Raw genomic sequence first — 21,729 nt, 5'->3', positions numbered from 1 at the left:
TACATATTTTTATTATAAAACGTTTTTTTGTGTTAAAAATCTAAGATTTTGCGAACAGATCAGTTAGTAGTAGTTAAAATAATATTGTAAATTGATAAATAGGTTTAGGTAGGTATTAAGCTAAATTGTGTGTATATAGTAGAATATAAAATACGTGCAGTAGATAGGTTAAATAAGGTTTCTGTTTATTTCTGTTTAGTTAATACAAAGATTATTATATACATATTTTATTTTAAAACTTTTTTTTGTGTTAAAAATCTAAGTTTCTGCAAACAGATCAGTTAGTAGTACTTAAAATAATATTGTAAATTGATAAATAGGTTTAGGTAGGTATTAAGCTAAATTGTGTGTATATAGTAGAATATAAAATACGTGTAGTAGATAGGTTAAATAAGGTTTTTGTTTATTTTTATTGAGTTATTACAAAGATTATTATATACATATTGTATTTTAAAAATTTTCTTTTGTGTTAAAAATCTTAGTTTTTGCAAACAGATCAGTTAGTAGTAGTTAAAATAATACTGCAAATTGATAAATAGGTTTAGGTAGGTATTAAGCTAAATTGTGTGTATATAGTAGAATATAAAATACGTGTAGTAGATAGGTTAAATAAGGTTTTTGTTTATTTTTATTGAGTTATTACAAAGATTATTATATATATACATATTTTATTTTAAAACGTTGTTTTGTGTTAAAAATCTATGTTTTTGAAAACAGATCAGTTAGTAGTAGTTAGAATAATATTGTAAATTGATAAATAGGTTTAGGTGGGTATTAAGCTAAATTATGTGTATATAGTAGAATATAAAATACGTGTAGTAGATAGGTTAAATAAGGTTTTTGTTTATTTTTATTGAGTTATTACAAAGATTATTATATACATATTGTATTTTAAAAATTTGCTTTTGTGTTAAAAATCTAAGTTTTTGCAAACAGATCAGTTAGTAGTAGTTAAAATAATATTGTAAATTGATAAATAGGTTTAGGTAGGTATTAAGCCAAATTGTGTGTATATAGTAGAATATAAAATATTTCTGTTTATTTCTGTTTAGTTAATACAAAGATTATTATATACATATTTTTATTATAAAACGTTTTTTTTGTGTTAAAAATCCAAGTTTTTCCGAACAGATCAGTTAGTAGTAGTTAAAATAATATTGTAAATTGATAAATAGGTTTAGGTAGGTATTAAGCCAAATTGTGTGTATATAGTAGAATATAAAATTTTTCTGTTTATTTCTGTTTAGTTAATGCAAAGATTATTATATACATATTCTTATTATAAAACGTTTTTTTGTGTTAAAAATCTAAGATTTTGCGAACAGATCAGTTAGTAGTAGTTAAAATAACATTGTAAATTGATAAATAGGTTTAGGTAGGTATTAAGCCAAATTGTGTGTATATAGTAGAATATAAAATACGTGTAGTAGATAGGTTAAATAAGGTTTCTGTTTATTTCTGTTTAGTTAATACAAAGATTATTATATACATATTTTATTATAAAACGTTTTTTTTGTGTTAAAAATTTAAGTTTTTGCGAACAAATCAGCTAGTAGTAGTTAAAATAATATTGTCAATTGATAAATAGGTTTAGGTAGGTATTAAGCTAAATTGTGTGTATATAGTAGAATATAAAATACGTGTAGTAGATAGGTTAAATAAGGTTTTTCTTTATTTTTATTGAGTTATTACAAATATTATTATATACATATTTTATTTTAAAACGTTTCTTTTTGTGTTAAAAATCTAAGTTTGATTATTATTTACTTTTTAGTGAGTTCCTTATATATTCTAGGTCTGTTCAATTTTTCTGTTAAAAATATTTTATTTTTCTCCTTTTAGTTTTTAGTGTAGATATTTACTCAATAAATTACGCAGTAGTTTTATTAAGTATCACAATAGGTAAGACAAGTAAATCTGCCGCCCGTATGAGGAAAAATAGGAATAAAAATACAATGATTGAAAATAAGGAACGGCCACCGCATGTTAGCTCTAACCACTACACCATAGAAGCAGTTACATCCAATTTTTTACGGGTTCTCATATGATATAGTTAGTATATAAAAAGCAAACAGAACGGCATTTACACTGAATGACTTCCGGTCTGATTATTCTAGATAAAAATATATGTGAAGACTTTGTACGTGCCTTTGAAATTTGAGGCTGTCCCTCAATTTAAAAAAAATCAAATAAAAATTATGCATACTTATATTTGACGCTCTGAAGTTTGTTAATGTTCAATGATGTAGCAATTTAAACGTATTAATACTTTGTGTATTATTAAAACTCAATGGAAATTAGAGTTAATTAAATGCCCTTTAATAAGAGTTAGTGAGTGTGAGTTTTTTAGATAGTATGCATGTATTTTAATATAAAAACATAGTTACTGTATAATTACTGTTATATTGAAAATATTGTCAAAACAAGTTTTCAAAATGAGTTATTCTGTTTAGTCTGTTACGAGATAAACTTGTGTACATTTGTGTACAAACAAAATTAAGTGTACTTAACACATCCAGTGGTCCAAGTTTCTAATGTTTTTTCATGCTATTATTATTAAGTACTACTAGGCATTTTTCAAAACACAGGGTTACAGGGCGATCACTAGTACCGTACACTAGCGCCACCCTTTATCAACAGATCGTAAGCAGTGGTCTGTGATACGAAAGCATTCATGTCAAGAGTACTTGACACATCCAGTGGTCCATGGTTTTAATATTTTTTTCATGCTATTATTATTAACTTCTACTAGGAATTTTTGAAAACACAGGGCTACAGGGCGATCACTAGTACCGTACACTAGCACCACCCTTTATCAACAGATCGAAAGCAGCGGTCTGTGATACGAAAGCATTCATTAAGAGTACTTGACAGATCCAGTGGTCCATGGTTTTAATATTTTTTCATGCCATTATTATTAAATACTACTAGGAATTTTTCAAAACACAGGGCCACAGGGCGATCACTAGTAACGTACACTAGTACCACCCTTTATCAACAGATCGTAAGCAGTGGTCTGTGATACGAAAGCATTCATTTCAAGAGTACTTGACACATCCAGTGGTCCATGGTTTTAATATTTTTTTCATGCTATTATTATTAAGTACTACTAGGAATTTTTCAAAACACAGGGCCACAGGGCGATCACTAGTACCGTACACTAGCGCCACCCTTTATCAACAGATCGTAAGCAGTGGTCTGTGATACGAAAGCATTCATTTCAAGAGTACTTGACACATCCAGTGGTCCATGGTTTTAATATTTTTTTCATGCTATTATTATTAACTTTTACTAGGAATTTTTCAAAACACAGGGCCACGGGGCGATAACTAGTACCGTACACTAGCACCACCCTTTATCAACAGATCGTAAACAGCGGTCTATGATACGAAGGCATTCATTAATTGGTCCATGGTTTTAATATTTTTTTCATGCTATTATTATTAACTTCTACTAGGAATTTTTGAAAACACAGGGCCATAGGGTGATCACTGGTACCGTACACTAGTACCATCCTTTATCAACAGATCGTAAATAGCAATATGTGATATGAAATCATTCATTAAGAGTATTTAACATATCCAGTGGCCCATGGTTCTAATTTTTTTCATGCTATTTTTATTAAGCCTTATTAGGCATTTTTCAGAATGTTATTTGGCAGAGAAAACGAAACGAAGAAGTAACAATGTTCGACGATACGCCCAGTGATATTTCATAACATAAACAAACAAGTTTACATCAAAATTCCGCGCAGTCAACACATTAAAATATATACATGCATACAATGCCCGTCCAACATCGAACATTATTAAGACAATAACGAGAACGGGCGCAGCTGCACTTCATCACAACATCCATGTTTAAAAATAAAATAGCGGGAAAAAATGACTGGCGAGCATTTATCGACGGATTTCGCAGTAAAACGGCCATCTTCACGCTAATTGCGAGGTATCAACACGATAGAAACGAAAATAAATACACCTGTGATTTCGAGGGGGGTGAGCGCGGGGGGTACACGCCACGGGGAATAAAGGAATACGCCGGGAACGTTTCGCAGTCGAACGTGAACGGATCTTCAGGCGCGAAACTGCCTCCTCGACAATTCCGACATCTGGCGGGCTCGGGTCGTTCGATTCTTTGTTTTTTTTTTCTTCGGGTACGGTTTTCCAGAAATTCGAATCAGGTGGCTGCGACGCGGGCTGGTAACGTTTGATGATTTTGCTGAGGTTTCGGGTTTCCATATCGTTGTTTTCCTATTGTTTACGTTGAAATAATCGTCTTTGTCTTTCAACTTTCCGACATATATTATCTCACGTTAAATATATGCGTTTTTCTAGGAATATATCTTTATTTTTAAAAAATCCGTAGCCAACTATTTTTTTTCAACTTCGCTAATTTTATCAGAATTCATTTTAACATTATCGAAGAGTCTAGACATCTTATGATATGTTGTTAAAATTGGAATGGTTGCTTATTTACATAACCGCTACGACATAAACATTGCGGCGTCCAGCTAATTCCGCCAAAGACGGCGTAGTAATATTATGACCTGAAGATAGTGTTGATATGTGACAGTCTCAATTTACTCATTCTTCATTTCATATCACAATGAAATAAAAGGAACTTTTCATGATCTGTCGTTGAAATCTAAAACAATAAAAATACCAGACATATCTTTATATATTTTTATACATGGAATATATTACATTAAACATCTTTAAATTTACAACGGTTCGGCCAGCTTAATATTGGAAAACAAACATATCTGTTAACCTTATTTCTGAACTAGTGTTTATGAAAACGTTCAATACTTTTGTTCAATATAATAATAAATGCAATTATATATAATTTTAACGATATGCCATGTTACCATATATTTTTAAAATTGCCAAAGACAGTGTAATAGTATCAACATTAGTACTCGAAGACAGTGTTGATGTGTAACAGTGTCAATTTGCTCATTCTTCGTTTCATACCTCAATAAAATATAACGAACTTTTTATGTTCAGACGTTGGGATTAACGAGCAATGGAAAAATGAGAGATATCTTTATATTGTTGTTGTAGGAATGTTCGTCTGGTCGGTCGGTCAGAATGTGTGGCTGTCGATGTGCTTGTTTGTCCGAACATTTACTACTATTTGTGGAAGGAATTTGCACGAGAACTAAAAACACTGCTTGAAGAAATACTTGTTTATTTCGATTCAAATTGATACATGTTGTCGACGGGAGAATGGACAGGATATTAGGTTAAGGCAAAGGAAGTACGGTAGCGCTGTGGAAGTGGTACTGTTACAAGCGGGTAGAGAAAAGAAAAGAGAGCGAGACGTTTTGTTTTTTATTTACTAGGTTGACCAGCCAACCAAATGGTCTTCGGCTGATGTCGCTTCAGGTTCGGGGAATGGTTGTTTTGCGGGCTACAGAGACCCTGGGTTACGACTGGGACTGTCGTCGTTTGTTTACTACCGGGGTTTGTGGACGAGTAGGTATTTTTTCAAGGTGTTGTCGTGTTCTAAGGTTTCTATGGAGAACCTCACACGAGGTGTGTATTAACGTTCCTCATAAACCATGGAGCTCTGAGTAACTCGTGAACTTTTTGGATTGGAATGCTTGTAGTAGTTCAAGTTGTCATACCTGCATTTTTCTAGTCTCCTTGTACTTTTTCTACAGCCTTAAATAGAGATACATCTTTTTCCGTGACAACTGTGTCGTCAAAAAATGTTCCAAGTACTATATCTTTTGTTTTTGGGATATCAACAGTATAGAGCAGATATAGGAGTGGTTCTAAGACACTACCCTGTGGAACTCCAGCCTAAATAGGTTTAAGTATTGAGAATGTCATTTCATGCGAGAAATTTTCATTATAAATGATGATTCCAGAAGTCGACAGTAATTAGGTGGTAGAAATTTGCTCATTTTATAGATTAGTCCCAAATGCTCTACCAGATCAAAAATGTCCAAGAATATTACGAGTTAGTATTCCTTTTCTTCGAATGCCTTCTCCGCAACCTCTGTTATTCTGTGCACTTGGTCGAATGGTGATCTCTAAATTCAAACTGGAGATCTGGTATTTCTATAAATATTTTAATATATTTTAACAGTAGTTTCTTAAATAATTTTATTAACGCAAGTAGCAGAGAAATAGGCCTGCATAATCCAACTTGTTCTGTCGATTCGTGAGCATTTTTAAGCATAATTATTCGAGCAACCTTAAGATATTCCGGAACATGCTTCAGTCTCAAATAGGCATTGAATATATATGACAACATGATTATTGCTTTTCGTGGCAGCTCTTTTAATAACCCCGATGAAATATCATCAATTCCAGGAGCCTTTTTAGGATTGAGGTTGTTGTCAATTTCTGAGGCAACTTCCACTGGAGAAATCAGATTTACAGCTACGTCGGGCTGATAAACAGGATTTATTTCTGTTGTATATCATTCGGTTGGAATGAGTTAGCTAAATGTTTAACGAATAGTTCAAAATTTTCATCGTAATCAGTATATATGAACACACTAAAAAGATAAAGCTACAAAAAAGTCAATACAGTGGTGCAATATAACAATATTGCTGGTCGGCGATTTCGGCGATTTTTCTCCGTCAAATTAAGATCTAGTAGAGGCGGTTTATTACGAGCTGGCCTGCCCCCCAGCCGGCTGCAGAGGCAGGGGCTCCGTTTCGGCCGACGATGCCCTCAGGACGCGCCGGCCTACCCGCTCAGGTAAATTAAGTTTGGCTTTATCCAGGTATACCCGGCCACAATGCATTATTCCTTGCGGGAAAAGTCGCTCAAAATGTTGCTTTTGACCGGGCCTCGCTTTGATGCCGACCGCATCACCGGAAAATTAACCGGAATTAAGGATTCCGGGTTACAATACGGAAGGATTCTTTTCTGGCGGCGACCGCTCCACATGGGAGGCCCCTCGGAAATCGCCCACATCGCCCCTACTTGTTTACAGTCGTTCATACATTGAATATATGAAATCGACGTCAGGAACTGCAAAATTTCCTGAGTTATAAATTTCCGTATATCCATTATTAAATGCTGATTACAGCAACACAGTACCCAATAGGTCCCTAGACTGATACAGAGACAGCAACGTTATAAAATTGTTGAGAAAATATAACGCTGGAGATTTTCAGAAATATCGATACATCGGCATCGATATTTTTAAAAATATATCGATATATCGAAGAATGAAAATATCGATATATCTTTTTAAATATATCTAACAGTCAATTCAAAGTTTTTTTAGTAATACGTGATGGATATTTGTGACGTCGAAACATTATAATGTTGCATTTTCTCGCACTCGTCTTGCTTGTGAATTAATTCAAGTACAAATAAAATGTAGTAATAAATTAATTTATAATTTCGATTGTACTAAGCGTATCTAATAATGATGTTAAACAAAATTACATGCCTTGGAGTATTAGTAACGTATAAGTTCTCGGAACACTAGACAAAATATTTTCCAAATGTCTTTCAAAAAACGAACGAAAATAAAAAAAGCAAAAGTATTATAAAAATATTATCTTCATAGTAGAATACATATACAACTTATAAAATGGAAAAAGGTTTAGAACACAGAAACTATTAACTGACCTTAAAAAATGTTCAGGGAAAGTAGAGGCTTGTTGATTTGCGATACAAAGCTACACTGAGGGTTTTTATCTATCAGAAAACAGACGAAACCCATCTCAATACGTAGTTTCAATTAATTTAAAATGGTTGTACACGCATCGAAAAAATAATATTGATCATATAATAAAATAACTGACTAACGTCGATATGTCATCGAATATATTGACAATTACAGTTTGTAAAAATATAAATGTCATTTTAAACTCGGAATGGATATTTCCTTCTCATTTTATCTCATTTCAAAAGCTGTACAGTGCTGGCTGATTCGTCGGAACATGTAACCGAAGTCTATAAAATTCGATTTGGTTTGATACTGGTGGGCTATGTTGCCAAATGTATGCGAAATTCTTTAAAACATTGGTTATAATATTTAGATTTTAACCGACGTAAGTTGACTGACTTATTGTATAGACTATTATCAAAAAAAATTTGTCACGTATGTATAAAATATCGGAATGGTTTTTAGTCAATTTTTACAATAAACTGCATGCATTGTAAAAATCCCTAATTCTAAGGAATTAATAATATTTTATCCATTATATTATATGAAGGTTCATTAACCAATCGAAGTATACATTTACGGATACAAGTTAGCATGGATAACTTGCGGATCGACCCTCGTATGTATGGAGACCGCTTCAAAAAGTCCTCAATCAAATAGAAGCGCCTCCAACGATCAATAAGCTGAAGTAAGAAATCCTAAACAACACACGTTGTCGTCGGAGTCGGAGGAGTGGGAGAGGTGGCGGGAGGAGATCGAGGAGGATGGATTGTAGAGGCAGCGGGGGGCCTGGGATAGATCCGAGTGGGAGGCGGGAGATCCCGTTTGGGTGGTGGAGGGGGAGAGCAGCTTCGAAGCGCCGACAAAAATTAGATACACTGTCCATCGATAACGAGAAAAAAATGTTCTGTATAAATTACCGTGAACAATTATGATAAACTGTTTTTTTATATACTTTTGTTAGTTATTGTTTAAAAAAATAGTACCTGCTCAAATCCTAAACAAAAATATTATTATAGATATTATTTTTATATGATTTCACCAACTAGGGTTTATCAGAAATGGACGTATCTGGCGAATGGCGAATGATCAACGTGGAGATCATTTAAGAAGACATTTGGTCTTACCCAGCCAAGTTACTGGCGTGATTAGAATCACTTTCCTTGTCGGATTTTATACTCTTACCTTTCGGACAATCACTAACATAAATTTACGCCCTTGCCTCAGAAGGATTCGAACCCAAAACGATTGAGACAGTAGGGGGACAGTTTTATTACCTTGATCACAGCGCCAACATAGTCGGCTTATCCTTAAATAAAATGCATTTGAATTATAAAAAAGGTGAATAGTTTTAACAAAACGTCCTCCGTGTCTTCTGATCAACTACATGCTGCTACACTACTTACTGCCCAAACGCAAACATTTTGTGCTGAAACACCGAGAAGAATTAACAATCTATTTACCTTCCTACTTATCGTTATGTCGCCTAATCCATAAGCATAATCCATAATTCGCTTCGTGTTTATTAACTTTTATTGGTATTAATGTTATTAGTAACCATATAATTAGCCGGCTTGGTTAGCGCAGTGCTAAATATGACAGGAGGGTCCACCTACTGTTGCGGTAGTCGCTGTTTTGAATCCTGCTAGGGCATGGTCGTAAACTTATGATTGTCTGTTTATGATTGTTTTAGGAAAAAGTGTAAAATCGAACAAGAAAAAATGATTCTAGTCACGCCAGTAAACAGACAGGGTAGGTCCTCTGGGATGATTTCTAAGTTGGTCTCTCGCCAGTCAGTAGCCTTAATGCTGAGGACCGTGGTTTGGAGCCCACATTACACTGTAGGTCCAGTCCAGATAAAAACCCATAATTGGTAAAAGGAGACTTTAAAAATATATATAAAAAACATATAATTAATAAAAGAAAGACTTTTCAATTTCGGTTAACACGTTTTCTAAAATTTCACAGAAGGAGCATCTAATTATTCATTTTCTTCTATCCAATATCCAATATAAAAATATAACACCATCTTTATTGTATATAAGAATAAATATTTTATATGCTTTGTTACATTTGACTAAGACATAATCAGATCATAAGACATAGTTAAGACATTTCAAATAAAGTATAATGTCATTTCAAGCATAGTAATGTAATATTATATTAAGATAAATTATGGAGATACTATCGAAATCGAAAAATATCTAGCTTTATATATTCATTGTTCAAATCCATCCATTTGGATTGTTAAGTTCAAGTCGTGAAAAGAAGCTTTACATAATAATAACACTAAACTATCTTCAACATCAGAGAAAACTATAGGAAGTATAAAAATTGAAATTGAATAAAAACGTGTTATTTCAGTGTATTTTAATTTAATAAGTCAGCAGATATCTCATAAAACGACATACTTAACTTCTTTAGTTTATTTAAAATATCATAATTTATTTTATCAATAACAACACATAATCACTCTTCAGAGTTTATTAGTGAATGTAATAATTCAAACATTTGTAACTATTTTTTCGGTAGTTCTAAAATTTTTATTTTAGAAAAATGTTTATATAGAACATCTTTCATATTTTCTTCAATTTCTTACTCTTCCATGTATATTTTCAACTTGACTCATTATGAACTCGGTTTCAAAACCTTCCCAACTTATTTTATACAGTGCATTTTTCACATTCTCGTCACCTTCTTAATTCTTCCTTGTACCCTTGTACAATTCCAACTTCCCTGGGTATTTTTTCGTGTTTCTGAAATACTTATTATGAGGATATTATATTATTCAGTAAAAAAAGTGTTTAAAAAAAATCTTATATGATATAATATGTGATTGATACTGTATAAACATGAATAATTTCATCTATATCGGTTTGAAAACCTCCCTAACATATTTTATAAACTACATTTTTCGTATTTGCTTCAATTTATTGATTCTTTCTTGGATAATTCCAACTTCCCTGGGTTTTTCGTGGTCCTGAAATAATCATTTTAAAGACTATTCAGTACGAAAAGAGTTGTAAAAAGTCTTAATTGATATAATACGTGATTAATACCGAATAAACATGAAGAATTTCATCTCTATCCCTTTAAGTACCTCCAGAACATATTTTGTACAGAGCATTTTTCAAATTTTCTTCAATTTATTATTTTTTCCAAGAATATTTCAACTTCCCTAGGTGTTTTTCGTAGTTCTCAAATACTTATTATGGACATATTACATTAATCAGTACGAAAAGGATTTTAAAAAATCTTAATTGGTATAATATGTGATTGATACCGAATAAACATGAATAATTTCATCACTATCGGCTTAAAAATGTCTGAAACAAGTCAAAACGCCCATCGGGTAATTTTCAACGAGCCCCCGTACCGATCCACGGTCCGTCACCCATTCGGACCCAGTCCTCTCGCACCGATATCGCCGATCACGTCAGGTACATAGCCCAGGCCCGCGTATATACACATCTCTATATATATGTACTCCCGATTGGTTCTATAGGTAGTCATCTATAGGAATAGAACGAATCGTATCGATTCTGCGCCGGGAGACGACCAATCACCGTTCGCCGCCGATCCGATCAGCGCGATCGGTGCCGGGCGGGGGCCGGGGGACGCTCCAAGAGCATCGACGGCGCGGGGGGGTGGCGGCGCGGCACCGGCCCGGGGTGGCCGTGCCGGTGTAGAAGGAGGATGACGAGGAGGTGGAAGAGGAGGAGGAGGACGACGACGAGCAGGAGGAGGAGGAGGAGGAGGACAGCATAGGGGGTAGAGGGAGGAGGGGGGCGGTCCGACCGTTTGCCCGTTCGATTGATTTTTACGGCGCTGGAGCTGGACGGACGGCGGTGGGTGGGGGGAGCGAGCGGGAGGCCTGAGGGGGGAGGGGGGAACGTGCCGCCGACGGAGTCAAGGTCGAACGTCAAGATATGGAGGATGTGTGTGTGTGTGTGTGTGTGTGTGTGTGCGAGCGTGTAGACGTGTGGGTTGATGGTTTCGCGTCATCACCCATCGGATACACCTATCGGCCTGATGGAAAACGCGGCGCTTCTCGATCTTCTTTTTTTTCCACCGGTTTGATTTATTTATGAAACGATTTTTTATTGATATTCTACTGAAACAGACGCATAACACGGTTGGGGCCAAAAAAAAAAAGAAAAATTGCGATTATCTGAGTATTGTGGTTTGCATAAACCTACTGATATCAAGAGATTGGATTATGAGCTGATAATTAACAGCACATTTTTTTGGCAAATTTTTTTTTATTCGACATAATTCCCTTCAAGGGTGATACACTGATTGTAGCGACCCTCAAACTCTTCAATAACATTTTTATAGTACGATTTGTCCTTTGCTTCAAAATGGGCCTCAGCTTCGATGATCACCTCTTCATTCCACGAAAATTTCTTCCGAGCATTTTTTTTGAGATCTGAGAGTGAACGAGAAAGCAATTCAAATCCCAATTCATGGATGTTTGCTATCGCTTTTACTGACTTGTGACACGGTGCATTGTCTTGGTGAAGCAGCACTTACTCGTTCTTCAAATGCGATTGATTTTTTGGTAAAAAACTCAATTAGGACTGATTTAGCTCCATCAGAGATCTCCTTATTCACAAAGATCTTCTTTGGAAAAACAGTTTCTGAACATCTTGTTGCTAGAGAGGATATATATCCTCAAAATTTCATTTTAAGTTAATAAGTCATTAGTTCTCTGCCAAAAAATTATTAAAAATTATTAATCTGAGCAACATAGAATAAATATAGAAGATTTATATGAGTGAATTTTCTAACATAAAAAGTATTCAAACTTTTTTTTTGACACAAAATATAAGAAAAATCCTGATGTTCATTACCATAAACCATCGACTTGGTAGCCGCACTAGTTAATATAGCAAAATGGTTCCCCTTTCGCTTCGATAGTGTAGGTTCTAGGAGTGTTTGTGATTGCAGTTGTAAATTATTCTAGACAATAGATAGATTAGATTATATCTAGATAATAGATAATAATAGATTCTAGATAATATAATCCGACGAGAAAAATCATCCCACTGGCTTCAACGTTGATCACCAGCTAGTCGATAGTGTCAATGCCAAGGACTGTGATTCGAAAATGACTTTAAACAGTAGCATCAGTCCAGATATACCTTGAATGGTAAAAAAGAGACTCCAAGCTACAATAAAAATGAGATAAATAAGCCACTTACTATTTTTTTGATCATAACAGTATATCGAAGTTGTAAAAAAGACAAACTACAAAATACCATTCGAACATTAAACAAAAAATATAAATATTATTACGGTTAAACAATGATGAAAAAGAGCTGTGAAATTTAGTTAAAACAACTAAATAATGAACAAGAATCAGCGAGGTTATTCTTTAATCTATATAATAAAACAAATAAAGACTAAGGACTAATAAAATATCCAATAAATAAACATTAGTTACATTACAACAGAAATCGGTCTAGATATCGAACAGTTTAAAATCAACTTAGTCATTTAATTGTGCTTAGGCTTTCGTCCTAATTAAAATAATTAAACATGGAGAAATAGAGTAGGAACGACATTGAATTCGAATAAAAAGGGTCTGTGTTTGCAAAAAAATCTATATGAGTGAAAACAAAGATTATTTATTCAATAAAACATATTTAGTCAAATAAAGGATACTAATTAATAATTGTAAAACACTAAGTATTTGAAGATGTAGCTCTATTTTATATATTGAACTAACATATATGTTAGACAAGTTTTACATTTTTAACAATTGAAACCTCCGAGTAGCTTCCACTGTTGTCGAGCAGTTTTAGTACTTGAACTTGGTTTTTATTTCGCAAATCACGCAATCTCACTTGAACTTGTTAACCTTTGATACTAGCTGATTTTTTTGGATGTCCTCATTTCTCATATACTCTGGAGCTTTAAAAATGATGAACTTTGTTCTGAAAAGTTTGGATCATGCGGATATTTGATTTCTTTCTTGTACAACAGTTCCATGTGTATGTATTTTTTTACATCACCTCAGGCAATTTAATCCAAACTAGGTCTGCCTTCAAACTTATTATCCAATCCATTAATAACAAACTAGAACGAGATAATAAAAGTTAATCGATAAGTGAAATTGGTGATTCGACAAAAGTTCAAGAGGTTATCACGTATGGAACCCATTTATATATGTGCGTTTAACTCATTCTATTTCTTTATATATAAGTATGCGGACAAATAATAGAATTTTCAATAAGTGAAGTGACGAAACAAAATTATATTTCTAAAAATACATTTTCTTTCAATATACTTTCCATCAGTTTCAAAAGGCTTATTCAAATGATCCTTCAATGTGGTGATCACATCACAATAGTGTTTTCCCGAAAGTCCTATAAAATACTAATCCAGGTCAGCTATTACCTCTTCGTTTATACATACCGTTATTCCAGAAATATACATCGTCATACACACCGTCGATCAGGAAAGGTTTTTGAGGCATTGAAACAACTTGAAGGAGGTAAATCTGACCAATGAGCTAGATATTGACAATCTGTAAGAAGTTATTAATTTTGAGAGATGCGTTATTTTGATTCAAAGTAGTGTTTTTCATAAATGTTTTCATCAAAATGACCTAATAATAGTGTGAGTTTATACCACAGAATAATAAAAATCGATTTTGCGACTCATCTCACGATATTTTAAATTCCTCCTACGACTACCGAAAAAAAAAATCTCACCTCATTGGCCGTCCCGATCGGAAATATCGGCTCCAAATCGGAAACCCATCAACCAATCAGGACCGTTATCGGGGCGGCACTGGCCGACCACCCCCACCACCCCCTCGTTCCGACGTCCTCCTCCGTTCGATCGGGGCGGATATCGTAAAAAAGTCCATCGGTTCTGCGTCCCGAACCCCCTCTACCCCCGCTAGTTCCCGCACCACCCGTCCCGTCTTCCCCCCTCGACCCCTGACCTGTGACCCCGCCGTCGTCGTTCGACTCCTCGCGCACTCAAATAGACGGCGTTCGATTTTTGCGGTGGACGCGGCAGCAGCGGTGGCGGCGGCAGAGGCGGGGGCGGCGGGGGACGCCGACGCGACGCTGAGGCGACGCCCAGACTACGCGGTCCGGATGAGAGATGTGAGCGAGAGAGTCTCTCGAGCCACATTCTCGCGAAGGATGGTCAGGTGGTGCTTTGTCGCTCCTAGATGGACAACTTTCGAGTTACCGATTCTACGGTATCAACTCTTCGACGAGAATAAACAGCATCGAGTCACAAATGGTACAATGGTAATATATATCATCTATCCATCTTCTAAATTACCTAAAACGTCCAATGTTCTGTATATAAAGAGTAAAGATATGTTAACATGTGATAAGAATCTCCAGAGACTTCATAAAACTTAATTAAAACTTATTATCTGCTTTACTTGCAGTTACTAAGGCCTTCTTGAAGATAAATACTGTTGATATTTAAAATAATAAACTCGAGAACATTTAGAAGCACAGGAAATCTTAATTTTTATATTGAAAAATATAATATACCATAACAAATGTTTCAGAGCTTTAAAATAAATCCCTAAAGAAGTTTCAAATATACATAGATGATAGAAGAAGTATCTCAAATAAAATGGCAATGCTCTGTATAAAATATATTTGTGGTATATGCTATAGAATGTTCAAAAAAAAACCTAGAAGCTGAACTTATAAGTAGAAAAATTTGAATATGGAACATAATTCATTCTAATAATAAATAAGAACTATAAAAAATTGAAATTTGAAAAAAAAATTCTTTACAGTAAATTTATAAGATTTTTTAAAAACCGTAAAAATTTGTAAAATTTTCTTACTAACTGTAAAAATATCTAAAGAATAGGTTCACTATCAAATTTAGAACTATTGATGTTTAGAACTATAAAAAAATGATATTTGAAAAAATAATGCTTACAGTTATTGTAAACATTTGTTATTGTAAAAATATATTAAATAAGTGTAAAATTAAAAGTTTACTTAATAACTTTTTTACTTAATAATAACTAAAAATAAGAAGAAATAAGGAGAAATCTTACAGTTGTTTTAAAAATTTGTAAGATTTATTTAATAACTGTAAAATATAATATTTTTAATAACTGCAAAAATATCGGAATATAACTAAAAATTTTCATGTTGATGCAGTTATTTTACTACAGCTGTAAGATTTTTTAATGACTGTAAACATATCTGAAGAAAATATTTCTGGAACTAAAAAAATAAAATAAAAGAAAAATCGTGCTGTTATATAAACATATAGAAATATTACAGAACTATAAAAAAAATGGAATTTGAAAAACAAATCTTACAGTTATAGCTTATGAATTTAAAATGAAATCAAAATATGCCTTTCTAAAAATTTTCTAGGTCTATAAAAAACAATTAATATATATATTAAAATCTCCTTTTACCAATTATGGGCTTATCTGGACTAGACCTACAGTTTAACGTGGGCTCCGAACCACGGTCCTCGGCAAGCCTACCGACTGGCGAGTGACCAACTTTAGAAATCATCCCAGAATACATCCTTCCTTACCCAGATTGGAAATACTGGCGTGACTGGGATCATTTTCCGTGTCGGATTTCACACTCTTGTCTAGAACATTTACAAATTTTAAACAATCACAAACATAAATTTATGACCATACCCCAGAAGGATTCGAACCCGCGGCTATCACAACAATAGGAGGACCGTCCCATCGCCTTTACCACTGCACCACCGTAACTTCTAACAGCTTAACGTAACTTCTAATGATGTGTTATGAATTTCTGGACCATATAAATATCTAAAAATATCTAGAAAGTGTTTTAGAACTATAGAAAATAGAAATTTGAAGGAAGAAACAATAAGGCAGAAAAAATATGCTAAATAAAATGAAAATATCAAAAATGAAACGTTTTAGAAATATTAAAAGATATATACATATAGTTACAACATATAGTTGAATGAATCATCATATAGAAGAATTGAAAATAGTGGAGATATGTTTTTATGTATAATAAGATATAATATAATGTTAAAATGCCTGAAGAAATTAGAGTTGTGAGAAGCTAAAAAGAATTTTCATAACTCCTAATTATTTTCTCGTTCCTAATATTCATTGATATAATGAAGATTGAATAAAATATTTAATAATATAACTGCTAACAATATATTTATGAATTTCTTGCCTATATGAATGATATTGCTTCACCTTTCTCAGTTTAAACTGTGATATTTGAAATAATGTTTATAATAATAGTCTTCAAAACAAACGTTGCAGAAATTAATATTGCGTTAAAAACGAGATAATGATTTCTTAAGGTAAAATAAGTATTATAAGTGAAAAAAATAGTAATTTAATATATTTTATAATGTATAGTAAACTCATACACCATATACAAAAAAAATAGACTTTTTTAAATTCAAAGAAATTGTAGAATATCTTTTATGTTATAATTATTGGCAAAAAGGTGGAAAGCATTAAAAATGTGTTATTATGGAAACTACTTACTAATGCAAAATACACTCCTAAAATGACAATAAGATATGTTACATTCAAGATTTAGGAACAACGATAATTAAAACAGGACAACTGGTAATTTTTACTGTTTGTTTTGTCCTGTGCCGGACGGAAATCGATTCGCGTCACCGAAAACAGTCGAGAAAAACGTTTGATCGGCCCCCCGTATATCGTTCGACTGTCTCTCTCCGTCCTATATACTCCAGTTTCCGCAGTTGAGAGCATTTTTTCTCATCGGCCGGATCCGTTCGTTCGATTTTCTCTATGTACCGCCGACGCAGAGCGTCTGATATATCGCGCAGGCCAGGGCGCCGGGACGCTCGCTTATTGCATCGGTTCGATTGGTCGATCAGTTTCCAATACATCGAGCAAAATCGACGATCGGAGACGCCCATTGGCCCCGATAAATTGTTTATCGGATATCGAAAGCCAATCGGTGATCGTACCCTGGCCGGGCACACGGGTCTGGATTTTTTTGTTTTTTCATCCGACAGGAGAACGAAAAAACGGTCTTTAACAGAAATTAGTTTTGTATAGCTGTGGCTTCGGTATTCCTTCGTTTATTATGATGCGCACGAAGGATTTTCGGGTTTTATGTGAGTAATATACTTATTTAACTGAAAATTTTATGAAATATTCGAAGGTAATGCATTAATATCGAGTTTTCTTCAATATTAAGAGATATTGGACGAAATATAATCCGTTCAACTACTAACAAAACATTTTACGCAGTAAAATAGACACAGAACTTGATCATATGGATTAAATAATTCTCTAAAATTACTATAAAAGGTTTTATATAGCTTTAGCTTCAGTTTATTTTTAGTTTTTATGATTCCTAAAAAGGATTTTCGGATTTGTGCAATATACTTATTTAACTAAAAATTTTATGAAATATTCAAAGATGGTGCATTAACATTGAGTTTTTCTTCAATAAAAGACATTGGGCAAGTTGTAATCGGTTTAACTAATAACAAAATGACCTAAGCAGTAAAATAGACACAGAACTTGATCATGTGGACTAAATATTTCTCTAAAATTACTATAAAAGGTTTTATATAGCTTTAGCTTCAGTTTATTTTTAGTTTTTATGATTCCTAAGAAGGATTTTCTGATTTATGCGAGTAATATACTTATTTAACTGAAAATTTTATGATGCATTAATATTCAAAAATGATGCATTAACATAAAGTTTTCTTTATTAACAAAAAAGACTGAACGAAATATTCTCTGTTACTCAAATAACTTGTTCATATGGACTAAATATTTCTCTAAAATTACTATAATATAAGGTTTTTTATAGTTTTATTTGACTAATATACTAATATATGAATACTTAAATAAATTAAATCAAATATAATTAAAGCAAACTAATAATTAAATTGAGCTGAAGTTACATCGAGTGAGCCTCAAATATATCTCGATTAAAAGTCACTTTTTATCAACTGTGAACTAATAATATTCACTGAGAACTATATCAATGCAGTAAGTTTCTCATTAAAACCAATACTTTTATAAGATACTATGTATCTTGATGAAAAAGACTCTTTTCCAGCAGAATAACCTATTGTAATTGTATTCGAAACTAATAATAACTGGTACATTTCTGTTATTCTTTGACTGCAATAATCATTAAAAGGATTCGAATTACAATGCATTAAACAATTCTCTGGTTTTTACGATGGGCTATAGGGATTTATGAGTTTCATGAAAGCCATATACTTCTTTAGTTTGCGGTTTTATGAATGTTTAAAGCTATTTAATTTTCTTCGATAATCTAGGCATCAGAATATGTACTTTAGCTTCACCTAATTACTTTTCAAAAAAATCAAATGTTTCTCTAAAATTACTATTCAAGGTCTACAACTTACTAGATGCAAGATCTGGCGAGTGCAGCTAGTGTACAATAAATAAAACGGAAAATACAAACAAAGAATAGAAAATATTATATATTTCTACTCATAAACTATTTATGAAATGTTGAAAGCTAATCCAAGCCAAATAGACTGTGTTAGAAGATGTAATATTTTGCTTTTTGTAATTTGTAAGAAAGAAAATGTTGTTGTTGTGCATATACTTATATATAATGTAGTTAACCTTTCTACAATTTATAAAATGATGATAATATTTCAATATATATTGTTATATTTTATATATTTATTCTTTTGATTTCTACTATATAAAATACTGAAGATTACATAGACTTTCATAACTCTAACGAGACCTTTTTTGAACAGTCGTACTTTGATATATGTGCAGGTTCATATTTTATCTTAAGTACTATTTCAAACAATAAATAGACTTCTTTGTCGTGCTCTTTTAATAAAAATTCAAATCAAATCAGTCTATTGAAGTCAGTCAATTCGCCTGATTTAGCTCCGTTAAATTTCTAGCTATTCTCGAAACTTACGGGAATGATTTAAAGACGAATTTCAGAACGATTTGGGCAACTGTGAAGATTTGAAGAAACTTTAACATGTATTATATATAAGGGGAATTATTTTGCAGGAGAATACCGAAATTTAAAAAAAGTTAATGAAAAAATAAATACCTCCTTTGCGTTTTCTTTATTTTCTTTTTTGACTACAGTAGTATAATTAATACCGAAAAAATCTTTGTATGTTTTATTACAGTCCCTTTTCTGGTACGATTCGAACTCGAGGCAGGATTTATTGGCACACAAAAACCCGGGTCGTCGAACAGAGAGAGGGAAAAAGCCTTTTCCGCGTCTCATACGGCAGAACTCCAGGTGGAGTGCGCTCGAGTAGTTTTTCGTCGCTGAAAACAAGGCCAAGCATCTTAGATCGTGAGAAAAGCAGCGCGGAACAATTGAAACTGCCTGATTTTTGCTCGGCTTTAATCTTGGACGGGAACAAGGTCAAAATACTTTGTCGTTTTACGAGCGACATTCAGGTCAGACCTGCTGTTTTAATATTTGTCGTTACCATCAAGTCGTATCGATCAATAACAGGTCAATTGAAGAGTTCCCGGCCTACCATAGTAAAACACATTTTTTTTGAATTTTTCTTTTATTCAACATAATTCCTTTCAAGGGTGATACACTGATTATAGCGATTTCGATACCATTTTTATCGTACGATTTGTCTTTTGGTTCAAAATAGGCCGTTTTTCGGCCATTTCGTCCTTCAAACGGTCCAATAACGCTATGTAATAGTCGCTGTTGATGGTCCTTCCTTTTTCAAGGTAGTCAATTAAAATTAAACCTTGCCAGCCGACTGTTACGTTTTCCTACGATTTGGAGCGGGTTCATTGTGTGCAGTCCACTCGGATGACTGTTGATTGGGCTTCGGAGTGAAATGATGGAGCCATGTTTCATCCACTGCCACATCTCGAGGCAAAAACTCGGGTTTATTACGCTTGATAATCTTCGAACACTGCTCCGAGTCATCAACTCGTCTTTGTTTTTATCCAAAAGTGAGCTCGCGCGGCACCTACTATGCACAGAGCTTTCTCATACCCAAATATTCGTGAATGATATGATGTACACATTCAGTTGATATCTTTAGTGTGTCTACTATTTCATCCAATTTCAATTTATGGTCATTCAAAATCATTTTGTGGATGTTTTTAATGTTTTCGTCGGCAACAACTTCTTTTGGGCGTCCACTGCGTTCATCGTCTTCGGTGCTCATTTCACCACGTCTAAACTTGGCATACCAATCCTTGATGGTTAATTTTCATGGAGCAGTATCCAGAGACTCGGCATCAAGCCAACTTCTTGCTTCAACTGTATTTTTTTCCCTTAAAAAACAATATTTTATCAACACGCGAAATTCTTTTTTATCCATTTTTTCACAATAACAAAAGTTTCTTCGCTCAAAATGCTATAATTCACAAACTAATAATCCGACAGCGGTCAAATTTATACACGCATCTTTTGAGGCTTAGGGCTAACTAAAAAACATATGGATTTAGTTCTAGTAACGCCATCTATGTGTCAGCCGTGGCCTGCTTAAGTGGCGGTTTAGATGATATAACATTCTTAAACTATTTAATAGAACTTATTTGGTAGGGTACTTAATATTATGTTTTTAGATTAAGAATAATTTAGATTATCAAATAAAAGGCAATGTTTTAAGAGTTCAAGTCAGATGTCGAGTGATATAGTTTTATTTGTACATAAATATAAATAATTCGTAGGATTCGAATCCACAACTATCAATATCAGTATAAGAAAGATATTTCCTTCATCTCGACCACTATATTGCATCAAGGATATATAATATATTCTATTAAAATGATAAATACAGTCAAGTTTCAAGTTATTTGTGTAATGGACGTAAATTATATTTATTTACAATCATATCTTGATACCCTTTAGTCCTCCCTCTCGGTCGCGCTGATTATCCAATCTCCTGGACTAAAAATTGAAACTACTGCATCTATTCACCTCGCACTTCCACTTCAGCGAAGCCGAGAATAACAAGACGCGTACGAACAAGTGCCCTTTGACACCTGTACAACAAGGTTCCCAATTAAAAATGGCACACTCGAAACAAACTAGGAAACCGAGGAGAGAGGCCGGGAGAGGAAGGGAGATACAGAGATGG

The sequence above is a fragment of the Rhynchophorus ferrugineus genome, unplaced genomic scaffold (genome assembly GCF_030347505.1).
Source record: "Rhynchophorus ferrugineus isolate W39M unplaced genomic scaffold, kcgeb_rfMv2 rfM3, whole genome shotgun sequence".
NCBI lineage: Eukaryota > Metazoa > Arthropoda > Insecta > Coleoptera > Curculionidae > Rhynchophorus > Rhynchophorus ferrugineus.
The sequence above is the reverse complement of the archived record's forward strand: the minus strand, read 5'-3'. Positions refer to the sequence as shown.